Source organism: Vicugna pacos, chromosome 5 (assembly GCF_048564905.1).
Source record: "Vicugna pacos chromosome 5, VicPac4, whole genome shotgun sequence".
Classification (NCBI taxonomy): Eukaryota; Metazoa; Chordata; class Mammalia; order Artiodactyla; family Camelidae; genus Vicugna; species Vicugna pacos.
Genome location: NC_132991.1, coordinates 31292540 through 31305064, shown reverse-complemented (window position 1 = coordinate 31305064; position 12525 = coordinate 31292540). Strand labels below are relative to the sequence as shown.

Genomic DNA, 12525 nt, shown 5'->3' with positions numbered 1-12525 from the left:
ATGTCAGCAGGTTTCTGAAAGTTGTCGAATGATCTTTAGCGATCTCATTAAAGGCAAGCGTTACGCTTCTCTCTCATGTGGTTTTGGCTGGGCTTGACTATAATTCTTCTCAAAATATCCAAGAAATGCCAAGGTGGATAGTAGACTCATTGTTAGCTAACTCAAACTGATACTATAATAATCTCTATTATTTTGTTCCTAGTGTGAATAATTTGTTATAACATTAAAGTTTCATGAAGGTTATTAAGTCCATGATTATACAAGTTGTTTTCTTCTGTGAATCATGATAAGCATGCTTTGGTAGTCTGTGGGTCTTTTTTTTTTTTTTCTCTCTGTAATGTCAAGAGGAAGTACGGCAAGGAAATTCATCTCGGGGTCTTTTTGTTTCCCAAAGCAGTCTGATGAAATCTCAGGAACTCAGCTCTACAAATCACTTATAAACTCAGAGTCATAGTCTTTAAGCTGAACAAGTTAGTCTTAAAACGGTTGCCTGTACAGCACTGCTACACAGGGCTTCTAGGACAGTCACAAGCAGTGGTGAGAGGAAGATGCAGTCAGTGATTGATGGAACCCAAGTACCCTCGTAAGCTAACATCGTAAAATGAAAATTTTCACAAAGGTTATACATTCTGCTTAACCATATAAAAACTTGAGAAGGATATAAAGTCCATTTACTTGAACTATTTAAAATATATTGTAGACTTCAGGTATGGAATTCGGAAAAAAATTTCCTATCTTTGACACTTTTTAACGTACATACTTCTCATGGAAAAATGAGTAATCAGAAGAAGAATAAAGGCAACATCCATCAAAGAGAAGTATTTGTATCTTTCCCAAACATGGTTAGTAATTTTTAAATACAATTCCAAACATTTGATTAAATAAATGAATCTGGTTAGCATACCTTAATCTAAGGGAGGGTCATTTCTGAAAAATTTCTTTTGCCCATTATGAAATTATTTCTATGTGAGGGATAATTTTCACTTGGAAGTGGCGTGCTTTTAGTTGTACACAGATGCTAATGTAAAGGGAGACACCAAAGCATCCATATTCACCATTAATTTTACAGAATTAGTATAATCATGGCCTGAGCAATAATTCTTTGAGGCCTCTCATGATAGTTTGGCAACTTAAATTGTTGCCAGTTCTGTAGAGCAGTCCACAAAGCATTCTTTGTTCCTCAGTTTCTATTTTGATTCATTTTGGGGTCAACTAGTAGATATCTTAAGTAATTTACATTATATTTAAGAAAGATATTTGTAGAATACAGCCTGAGCCTATATATACATATATGACATTATCTTTATTTGAACCTTACAATTGAAAAAAAAAATTAACTGATGCATCTGCAAGCCATGGGGATTGCTGGCAAACACTGGAAGATAGAAGCAAGGAATAATTCTCCCTTATAGGTTTCAGAAAGAAAGTGCCTCTTCTGACACCTTGATTTCAGACCTCCAGGCTCGAGAACTGAGAGGCAATACATCTCTGTTGTTTTAAGCCATCCAGTTTGTGATGGTTTGTTACAGCAGTCTGAGAAAACTAATACATTTCCTTTTATTCCTTGTGCTGGTTGAAGCATTTAAGAGTCATGGAATCAGTTTTCCAAACTGTCATTGCAAACTTTGGAAAGGGAAGTTGGACTTTAGATTTCAGATCTATTTGATTGCATCTCGGTGTCTGGGCTTAAAATCGTAACATCCAGCTGTATTTTCCAAAAGCATCAGAGCAATAGTTTTCATAATCATTTTTTATTTAAATATATCTTCATAAAGTGCTTCTTTACTGTGATTAGACGATTTATTTGCTTTTATGTATACTTCATTGTGGTCAGATTGATTTCTGTATCTGAATTGATGCACTCAAAAGAGTTTAGGAGTAACTCCACATATCTAAAAGATGATAGCCAATTCCAGTTTCAATTCCTTTCAATCTTAATATTGTTTTCAGAGAAGGTAAGCTTTTTCATTATAGCCCACATGCATATAGTTTGCTCTGGATTTTTATTTTTGGGAAGTATGTCCAAAGGCATTTTATGATTCTTCGAATATCTAAACCTAAAATAACATTTAAACATATTTTAAGGACTGTGTGAGAATTATCCAAAATATTCTGCATTAAATTAGTGCTTTCACACAATGAAAGAACGTGTCAATATATTCTTTTTAAAATTGTATCATCCTTAAAATCCTAATGTTGCATAGTTGTTTCTTTAAAAATACTCTTGTATCTTTTACCCCTTTGAAAAACTGCAAGCAGCGTAAGCAGCCTTTCACAAAACCTTGTTGGAGGCGTGCATGCTGGAAGCCAAGGACACTATGTGCTGTGTTACTGGGACCTGGACCACGCCTCCTTCAGCAAGAGGCTAGGGAACTAAACGCCCTCTGCTGGCTCTGTCTTGACACAGGGTTTCCTTCCTTTTATCCTTAGGTGAAGTAATTTGCCAAAAGATATGTGTGTATTTAAAAGGCTCACAAGTGTATCTGATTCAGCCTCATTACTTATACAGGTTGTGATTTCCCTGGATGTACTTGTGAATTTATAAATTACTTTTCCTGTTGAGCTCCTCAGGACAGTATTTACTATAAAAGTTCACAGTTTGAACGGATTCTATATGTCACTCTACGCCAGCCGCCTCACTTTCCAGATGAAGAAACCTAGGTCACTAAAGTTACAGGGTTCCCCCACCTTGCCAGAGCTGCTTAGTCACAGAGGTCTGTCTGGACCCCAGGCTCACTGCCATTGTTCTGCCACTTGACTATACTGTTCCTTACATACCATTGTGGAGCTTTGGGCCCTCGGGACAGTGGGGGCCGGGGGTGTCCTCCTTAGGTATTTTAAGTACAGTCAATTTGAGAAATCTGTTCACAACTATCCAGAAGGATAAACTATAAGAAAATAAATATACCATGATAGTTTTTTCCCTCATTCTGTAAAAGCAGCCCAAGAACATTTATAGTGAAATAAGAAGGAAAATTGTTTATCCATAAAAATTTGACATTTAGCAATGTGATTTATTTTTAAACAAGTTCTTACTGTATATCACACGGTCCTAAAATTAGCATGGAGAGTGCATAGATGGAGTTGAATTCATCAATGGGGATGCCAAGTAAAGAAACTTTTGCTCTCACACAGGAGCTTTTTCTCTCTTATTTGATTTCAGACTTTCTAGCATGTTATCTCAGTGGTTTGTGTAGAGGAGGGTAAGGAGAAGTAGGTAGCATCCAGCTGTGTACCCTTAGCTTACATGCCTACGTAATATCTATGGTCTTTTACAGTTTGAATGCTCTAAAAGACTGTTGTTAAAAACAGGTGTGTACCTCAAGTTCAGTATTTCCAACTTGTCCTCAACATCACCTATGAAGACTAACTCTTTCTCCTTTTACTTGCATGTAACTATATGTAACAATTTGATATTTCCCTGTTTGTGCTCAGCAGGTCCCCTCATTCTTCCATCCCTTACCTGGTACGTGCTGTTCATTACCAGTAGGACTACCCATTCCACTTTGTCCAGGAAAAGACCACATCCTTAAAGTCTTAGTAGATTCTTCAGTCTTCATGTGATTTTTTATTTTGATTTATTTTTGTGATTACACTTACCCAGATAGCTTATTTGCACTGTATTGCAGGTATGGAATTATCTCTATAAATCTTTGGAGCAGGACAGCATGAAAACAGTGGGCTTTGGAAAATGACACAGATGGGTTTGGGACCTTCCTCCACACTCATCAGAATCACAGTGCCTGTGAGCCATTGTCAAAATTTTAGCTTCCCCATCTGGGAAAAGGGATAAAGATGCCCCTTTTTTCCTGGGATGTTTCAGAGATTGAATGAGGTAATACATTCAATTCTAAACACAGTACTTAACCCACCTAACATAGTATTATCATCTGTGCAAACTCCAGGCATATCTTGTCTTTTTGTTTTATTTTTTAAAACTTGCTGCCCCAATAACAATGTTAAAGATATATTTTGAATACCTATGGAGACAATTCTAGGAGAAGATTATGTGTCCAGTAATTATTTACTGAATTAATGAAAACAGTTTGTTTTTGGAATTCTCTAGTCCACTCCACTTTGTGGAAAACAGAGCATGAGAATAAAATAATGTAATAAGTAGAATTCACTAATACAGTAACAAAATGTGACTGATACTACTATTTTCTTTCTACTTCATTATTAAATTCTCCCATTTTAAGCACTACTGATGGAAAAGTTTATGTATGTTCAATATTTTGCCTTGAAAGGTTTTAAAGGACGTCTACAGTTTGAGAAATCTATTCTTGAATGTTTTCCAAATATTTACTCATATTTTACTATTGTAATACTGAAGAATATAAGTTGCAAATTTAAGCCCAATAGGAATTCCTTCCAAAAGAAACCTCACTAGATCATGCTTGTATACAGATATTGTTTTTCAGATTCCTGTCCCCTAGTGTACATGCCCTGTATAACACCCTGTATGTGACATCATTTCTGAATATATTTTTCTAATATTTCAAAAGCTTTTCACATATATTGTATTATTAAGCATGTCCTAAAACTGTAGTATGTGGCATATTATTAGAGAAAAATTATTCAATATATTAAAAAGTCTCAAGAGGCAAATTATAATGTTCTTAGATAGCACAAAGATACTCTTATTAATAGTTATAACTGCCTCTTATCTATAAAGGTAAACTATTAGTTAATTTAAATTAGACAGAATTATAAAAAATTCACCTCCATAATATTACTACAACATTTGCACCAATGCAATAATACTGAATTTTTCTAGGTGGTTTCAAGCTTAAAGAAATCCTACTTATGGCATTTGTCATTGCTGCCAACTAAGATCAATTTAGTTTGGCTTCCTCCGAAAGCTGACATTAAACAAGGATTCAAGTGCGAGTGGTCTTAAGTAGGTAGATGATCCCAAGAAAGACTAGTCAGAGTGCAGTGAAGGCAAAGCAGCCAGTAAAGGGGACGTTACCAGTTCGTTACACTGTGCGCAGCTGGGGCTGGATCCTGCTGCGGGTCTCTAGGAAACAGTACAGAGCAAACCTCAGATTCAGTTACCTGGAAGGGTGAAGGAGCTGGGATCATTATACCACCTGCCCTCTGCTTTTGCTTGAGGTGTGCTTCCAGGAAGTAGGGGTGATTAATCCCCCAGGTGTGACTATTTGGGCAAAGAAGTCACTGGCAGAGAAAATCATCAGGCAAAGGAACAGAGATTCTGGCCTTTGGATACTGGTCTGGAAGTAGGTGGAAGGAGAGACACTAAATATTTTGGGATAACTTGCTGTGTGCTTGGCAAGATAGCAGTCATCTTAAATATTAGTATAGGAAAGATGATACAGTACATATCATAAATTGTATGTTTCTTCAATAACTTTTCAGGGTTAGCGTGATCATTTCTCTTTTTCAAATAAGGAATATGAGGCTTGAGAATGTTAAATGAATTCCTAGTCACTCAGATTGCAAATGGGAGAGCCTGCCTATGAACTGTGGTCTATCAGGCCCAAATCCCATGCTCTTTTCACACACTTAACATTTCTTCTGGAACATTTGAAAAATTAAACTCCAATCTTTATCCAGATTTCCCAACTTTTTCCTTAAAGATCCCATATGACCCCATGTCATTTTTCCAGGATCCCACCCAGGACACCACATTGCATTCAGTGGTCATATCGCCTTAGCCAGCTCTGACAGGTGCTTGGACTTTAATCTTTTTTGATGACTGGCAGTTTTGAGGAGCACTAGTTAAGGGTTTTATGGAATGCACCCCAGTTTGGGTTTGTATAATGTTCATCTCATGGTTAGATTGGGGTTACAGGTGTTTGGGAGGAAGATCACAAAGGGGAAGTGCCATTCTCACATTTTATCAAGGGTACATGGTGTTAACGTGACTCACAACATAAAAACTTGACCACCTACCTAAGGTAGCATCTGCCACGTTTCTCCACTGGAAAGTCACCACCACCCCCTTCTGTGTTCTACTCTTTGAAAGTCAATAAACACAGCCCTCACACAAGCAGGGAGGAGAGTTAAATTCCATATTCTGGAAGGGGGGCTGTCGACATACATAAACTCTTTGGAATTCTTCTCTATAGGAGATCTCAGAGATCAGTATTAACATGTCTCTAAAAACTTCAGTCTAAAACTCGAGGTCATGCTTTTATGTCAGATTTATATGTAATACATTAAGATTCTCATAGTAAAAAATAAATCTGCCTCATGGGCCACTGTTTCACTCACTGAATGAAGAAAATTCTCTTTAGTGAGCAGATTGCAACGTGACCATTTCTACCACCTAGAAATGGCACTTGGTCTTATCAGTATAAGATGTGGATTGAACACTGGCCACTGTGACCTACAGAGACCACTTCGATTATTCTTTGGTATTGCAATGACAATAAAATGCACCTCTGAATTTGCCAGGTGTTGTTTTTTGTACCTCTTAAAACAAAATAAACAATTTCTGTATATCCCAGCCGGATACCTACATTTTACTTCTTTTAAATAAAAAGAACATCTCAAAATCTATTTAGAAAGTTAGCAGCTAGAGAGATGTAGTAGTAATATATCTGTCTGGTAGGTTTTCATTAGAAGACTAAGATTCTTTATTAGAAGTTGGAATGGACGCTAGGCTGTTTCCATGGTAACCCACTGAAGCTTTTTTTCCTTTAATGGAAAGGTAGCATTTCTGTACATACTGCATATAGCTTCTTGCTCAGTATTGGATCAAGTCCTTTGATAACAGAACAAAAGAAATGAACTGAAAAAAAAAAAGTTCTACAGTCTGTCCCTGCTTGTGGTGAAATTATACTTGGGTCCTAAATAACAAGAATAAAAAGCCCTTTTCATTTTGACCACATTCACCATGTCATTTTTAATAGCAACAGTGCATGCACAAGTATTCTCAAGAGGTTGTATTAGAAACAGGTGACAAGCTAGCCTTTGACAACCTTTTCAGTCTGAACCTCATTGTTTCTTTTGTCCCCTCAAGTCAGAATTTCCTTGCTTGGCATTTACAGTCTATTAAAATCTTAGTTCCACTACTTATAAAACTTAATTTTCCACTCTCCCTAGTCCAGGCCTTCTTCTCCATTTAGGCCAGTGTCTCGCTGTCCTCACACACACTCCATTCTCTGTGCTCCCTGACAGCTCTGCGAAGCCTTTTAGGCCCACCCTGTCCTTATCAGATCTTTTTCTGAATGCCTCTTGTACAACAGTACAAAAATTCTTTATTTCAAGAATCATTATTTTGTATTCCCATTGAGACTGAGTGTAGGGACTGTATGCCTGTTTACTTAATTTATAATTGATCTTGTTAAAAAGTGGAAGTGGACTTAAACAGAATTTTACATATATATTATCTATATAATGTATATTCCTACATAGAGAAAGATAAGAGAGACAAAATCTATCTACAAAAACAGTGGTAATATAACAAAAAGAATCCAAGTATGACGTCAGTATAAATACTTGTCCACAAAATATGATTCATTTTATAATCAATATTATTGAATTATTGTCTCTGGGTGAACCATGTATTTGGAGTAGAAAAGAATATAAATCTTTCTCAGAAGGCAAGCAACTCTTTCCAATACTTAGTGCATCATGGAATTTTCTTAGGGGTACCCATGGGAAGGACTCTGTCATGTAACAGGCAGCATTGTACCGACTTCCTTATATACAAAAAAGAGCTCAAGTTTTAAGTGTATATTTTTTATTCCTTTTGGTGCCCATATATTACTGGGTATATATACACTGTTCAATGAATTCTGGATTAACAGGTTTCTTTTTTTTTCCCCCTTTAAATCGTTAGGTTTTGGTAACTGGTAGGTTGCTCAAGATTTTCACATTGCTCTGAGATATCTTGTAAAAGAATTTGTTTTCTAATTTTTTTCCCCTAATTTCAAGCTTTCTAAATTCATGTCCCCTGTCACCAGACCACAGATTTCACAAACATCTGGTCTTACTGCTCTTGCCTGTCCAACAATAGAGATAAAGAATATTAACTGATGAACATCCAGTTCAACCATATCAATTTACAGTATTTGAAACTGAGGGCAGGAAAGGACAAGGGACTTCATAACACCCCTGCTATGGACTGAATGTTTGTCCTTCCTGCCACCCCCAATTCACATGTTGAACTGTAATTCACTATGTGATGGTATTTGGAGGTGGGGCCTTTGGGAAGTAATTAGGTTTAGATGAGACCATGAGGGTGGGACCTCATGATGGGATTAGTGCTTTTATAAGAAGAGACCAGAGCTCTGTTGCTCTCTGCCATGTGATGAGGAAGCAAGAAAGTGGGTGTGTGCAAGCCAGAAAGAGGACCCTCACCAGAACCCAACCATGCTGGCGTTCTGATCTCTGACTTCCAGCCTTCAACCGTGAGAAAATAAATGTCTATTGTTTAATTCACTCAGTCTATGGGATTCTGTTGTAGCAGCCCAAGTAGGTTAAGAGTCACAGAGGGATTTTAACACTCAAATCTTCTGATATCATCTTGACTTCTCACCAAAGCTGATTTAGATCAAGTATGGTGTAGGGTAGTAGAGTATCTGAAGTATATAACCTAATTATGATTCCTTCTTATTGGGGTGGTTTTGAAAATCATATTATATATACATATTTAAAGCACCTGCAGATGTCTACTCTAGTAGTGTTCAATATAGCTTCCACTCCCATCACCTCCATAGGCTGCTGGGACCAGGCATTCATGGTCTACCCATAAAGAGCTTAAAACTAATAATAATAACTAAACCAACTCATACAGCTGATCTGTGTTTTAATTTAGTGTAGGATGCAAATAATCCTAGAAAAATATGGGAAAAAATAAATGTTCTGTGAAAAGGAGAAACATTGGCATATTTCTGTATAAATAAAAGCAATAGTTTTTAAAGATGAGAATAGATTATTAACTAGAAGAATTACCTAATAAAAATTAGGAGGATTTGTCCTTCATAGTTTATACAGGAAAATGACAGTTATATATTAGATAAAATTCCTTTTTAACAAAAAAAATATAATTAGGGCCATTAAAATATGAAAGATATTGGTTGATATCTTGTCACTGTTATTATGTGTACATTTCTAACAAGGCAAAATATACATGGGATATATATAGTTAGTAGTGAACAAATGAAGTATTTAAAACATTTTGTTTTTAGCCATGTTCTTGCATTTGATTAGTCTCACTTTGAGTTATCTTCAATAAAATCTTACATAGGATGACTTCTTTTAAAAGTTGATGAGTTTAAACAAAGAATGCTTTAAAAATCTTGGTGCTATTAAAAAAAAATCTTGGTGCTATAAAATACTATACCTGACATTTTGACGTTTGACTTGCAGATTTCTTAGATTTATTTTCCTTCTAAATTTTGTTTTCTCATCCTTGCATTAGTCAGTCAAATATTTGAACATAAATTTCTTATCCAGTTTTATGTTATCTAGACTTCATTGTGTATCTTTTCTTTCCCCCCAAAACAAGTTTTCATATTTGGAAGGAAACGAAAAAAAACCTAGGAATACCCTTACCTGTTACTTTCTTCCAATACTGTAAGAATTTAATAACTAGGATAGAATTGGGAACACAGTAAGATAAAAATATTTCAGGCACAGCAAAGCAAATAATCGTGAGTTCTGTGTGGCTTCTGCTGAATATGAAGGTGAGCTAGGCAATACTGTTAATTTGGAAAACAGACATTATTTGCCTTACTTAGAAACTAATAAGTGGCTTTTACAACTAGATTAAGCCAAGATAAAATTAGTTTATCTATTACAAAGTGCTTCAAATGGTAATTTAAAATATTTATGTCCTCAGTAAAATTTAGGTACATACACATTTAAGGGAATTCTAAGGGAAAAAAAGGGAGGATCACTTCAAAAGACCTTAATATTCTTCATATATAGTAGATTTTTGCATTCATACCATTAAACATTTAATATAAAACTTACTAAAACGTTGGCTGGAAAATAATTTGAACAAGGAAGCAACTCAGGGTAATGATTAAGACGAGTTTTGAGTCAAGAAGAATTATGCATAAGACAGGAAAAAAAGTATTTGAAGATAAAAGGAGAAAGGAATGAGGTTTAGAGAGTGAAGAAATACAGAGAAAGATTCTGCTACAACTGGTGAAGTTGGGGACAAGCTGGAGCTTTGGGAAGACTATACTGAAAATGATCACAGTGACTCAGATATGAGGCAATCAAGACCCAGATCTGGAAAGTAGAATTGTTAATGAAATAAAAAAAAAGAAATAGGTAAAAAGGATAAGCAGAAAAAATCCACAGGGCTTAGTGCCTAGTTTGAGAAGGGAAGGGTGTGATAAAAGATGAGTGGAAAATGTAAAAGATAGATGAATAAAAGATCAAAGGATAAAGGGCTTTGGATGAAAGATGAGTTAATTATTGATAGACATACTGAGTTTGAGGCTAAACTTGGTCATTCAAGTAGAAATGTGCATTATTCAGTTTGCAGCAATGGAGTTGGGATGACTTTGGAGCTCCATACAGATAAATTAGAGGGGATTTATTTCCTTGGAAAATAAAATGAAAAGAATCAAGAATAAATAGAGGAGGGGAGGGTATAGTTTAAGTGGTAGAGTTTGTGCTTAGCATGCAACACGGTCCAGGGTTCGATCCCCAGTGCCTCCTCTATAAATAAATAAATAAATAAATAAAATAAATCTTAAAAAAAGAATAAATAGAGTAGCATGGAAATAATGGGCTCACTGACTTGTACATGCATCCTGAAGATGCTGTTGACACCAGACTGATCCCATGAGAGCAGGCCCTACTGAGACTTACTTGGAAGGAAACTAACCCTTGTATTGATAGACTCGAGGAACAGACGCCTCATGATCCCCTGAAAAACTGGGTCAATGTGAATGTCCTCTTTTGATATTTTCTCCTACTAACATCATATACTAACCTCATCTTGAGTGTCTGTTATAAGCTAGGATAACCAGGTTTTGTTGGATGAAAGACTAAGACAATTTACCATTCCATCCTCAGTGTATTTTAGTCTCCCAGTAGGAGCATTAGCCAACGAAAAACCAAAGAAGTATTCCCAGCCAAGCAATAATGAGACTGAAAGGCTCTTGGAATAATTTCTATTTCTATAGAAGTTATAATAACTCTGCTCTCTTCCAGCTAGCATGTATCCAACTCATTTAGACATTTAATGAATGGTACATATTCCTTTTTCCCCACAGGCCATTTAGGATTTTACTTTGTGAAATCCCTGGTGAAGTTTAATTCCATTGTCCAAGTTACTAAAAGGGGACCAAATTAGTGTAGAAAAGGCTTGTAAGTAATTACAGTACTTATAAAAATGTAAACTCTAAAATGAATACATATCTGTCGAATGAATATATCCATTACAATCTATGAGTACATTAGAATACATTACTAAAATAATTAAGCTTTCTCTAGGAGATGGTCTGTAATGAAAAGAGAAAGTGTTTACTCTCAAAATTCGTAATACACCTGTCTTAAAGTTAGATTCTTCATAAGTGTAAATAATCACATTTTAAAAGAAGAGGAGACATTTGTATGAAAGTATGGATAAGACCTAATGATCTCTTCTTTATCTTGGCAGACAACAGGGTTTAATAAATGGCTAGCATGCACTTCCCTAAAGGCTTGCTACCTTGAAAAATGGCTCTGAATAATTTACTGCAATAAATTACGTGGAATGTTTCCATGTGCTTTCTAGCTCCCTCCAAATGAGTGGCTCCAGGGAGAAAGAGAAACATTATAAATGCATTTGCTAAAATGTGAGTGTTTTCCATCATTTTATAATTTTGTCTTTACAAAGAGTAAATACAACATGGAAGAAGGCTGCTTTTCTCCCTATTTTTGATTAACGATACATTAAAATTCAAAGGGAAGCATCATTGGATTTTTAAAACTTTTATATTGATACTTGATATCAAAGTAAAATGGTGTTTTATAAATATTACCTTAATCTAATTTGTACCCAATTATATAAATTGTAATAAAAATCAGTGTCAATACTTGAATAGATCTAGTGTATGCCCAGTGAGGCTAAGACCTAGTCACCAGTTTCCATACTGGCTCCTTTATGATGATGTCTGTGTCATGTAAAAGCACCTCATTAGAAAAGAATGGTATTTTGACATCAAAAAGAGAAAAAAGGCAAACATTGATTGAATCAATAAACTATTTAAAAGTCTATATGTGAAAACACAATGTGAACAAAATGTCAAGTCAGAAAAATATCTGCAATGTGTATGACAAAAGATAATCTTACTTAATAAAGTGATTAGGAAATTCATAAAGTATTAATGCCAATTTTAAAAATGCTTTAAAAATGCTTAAATGCATTGATAATGTTAGAAATATGATTTAAAGTAAGATAAACTATTTCTCCCATACTAAATTGGCAAAGATGAAAAACAAACAAAAAAAGTATGACACCAGTTAGGATTGGCCCCTGTGAACACAGTCCTGGGGGAGTGTGGTTGGGAATCAGTACAGATGCAGTGCATATGGTATCACCCGGCTCTA

General features: G+C 35.4%; 1 protein-coding gene across 4 annotated transcripts in view; it reads right to left on the bottom strand.

The window, feature by feature from the left end:
- The window catches only part of GALNT13 (polypeptide N-acetylgalactosaminyltransferase 13), a 457095-nt gene that overhangs the window by 12519 nt on the left and 432051 nt on the right, over positions 1-12525 (bottom strand). The gene's annotated exons all lie outside the window — the stretch shown is intronic.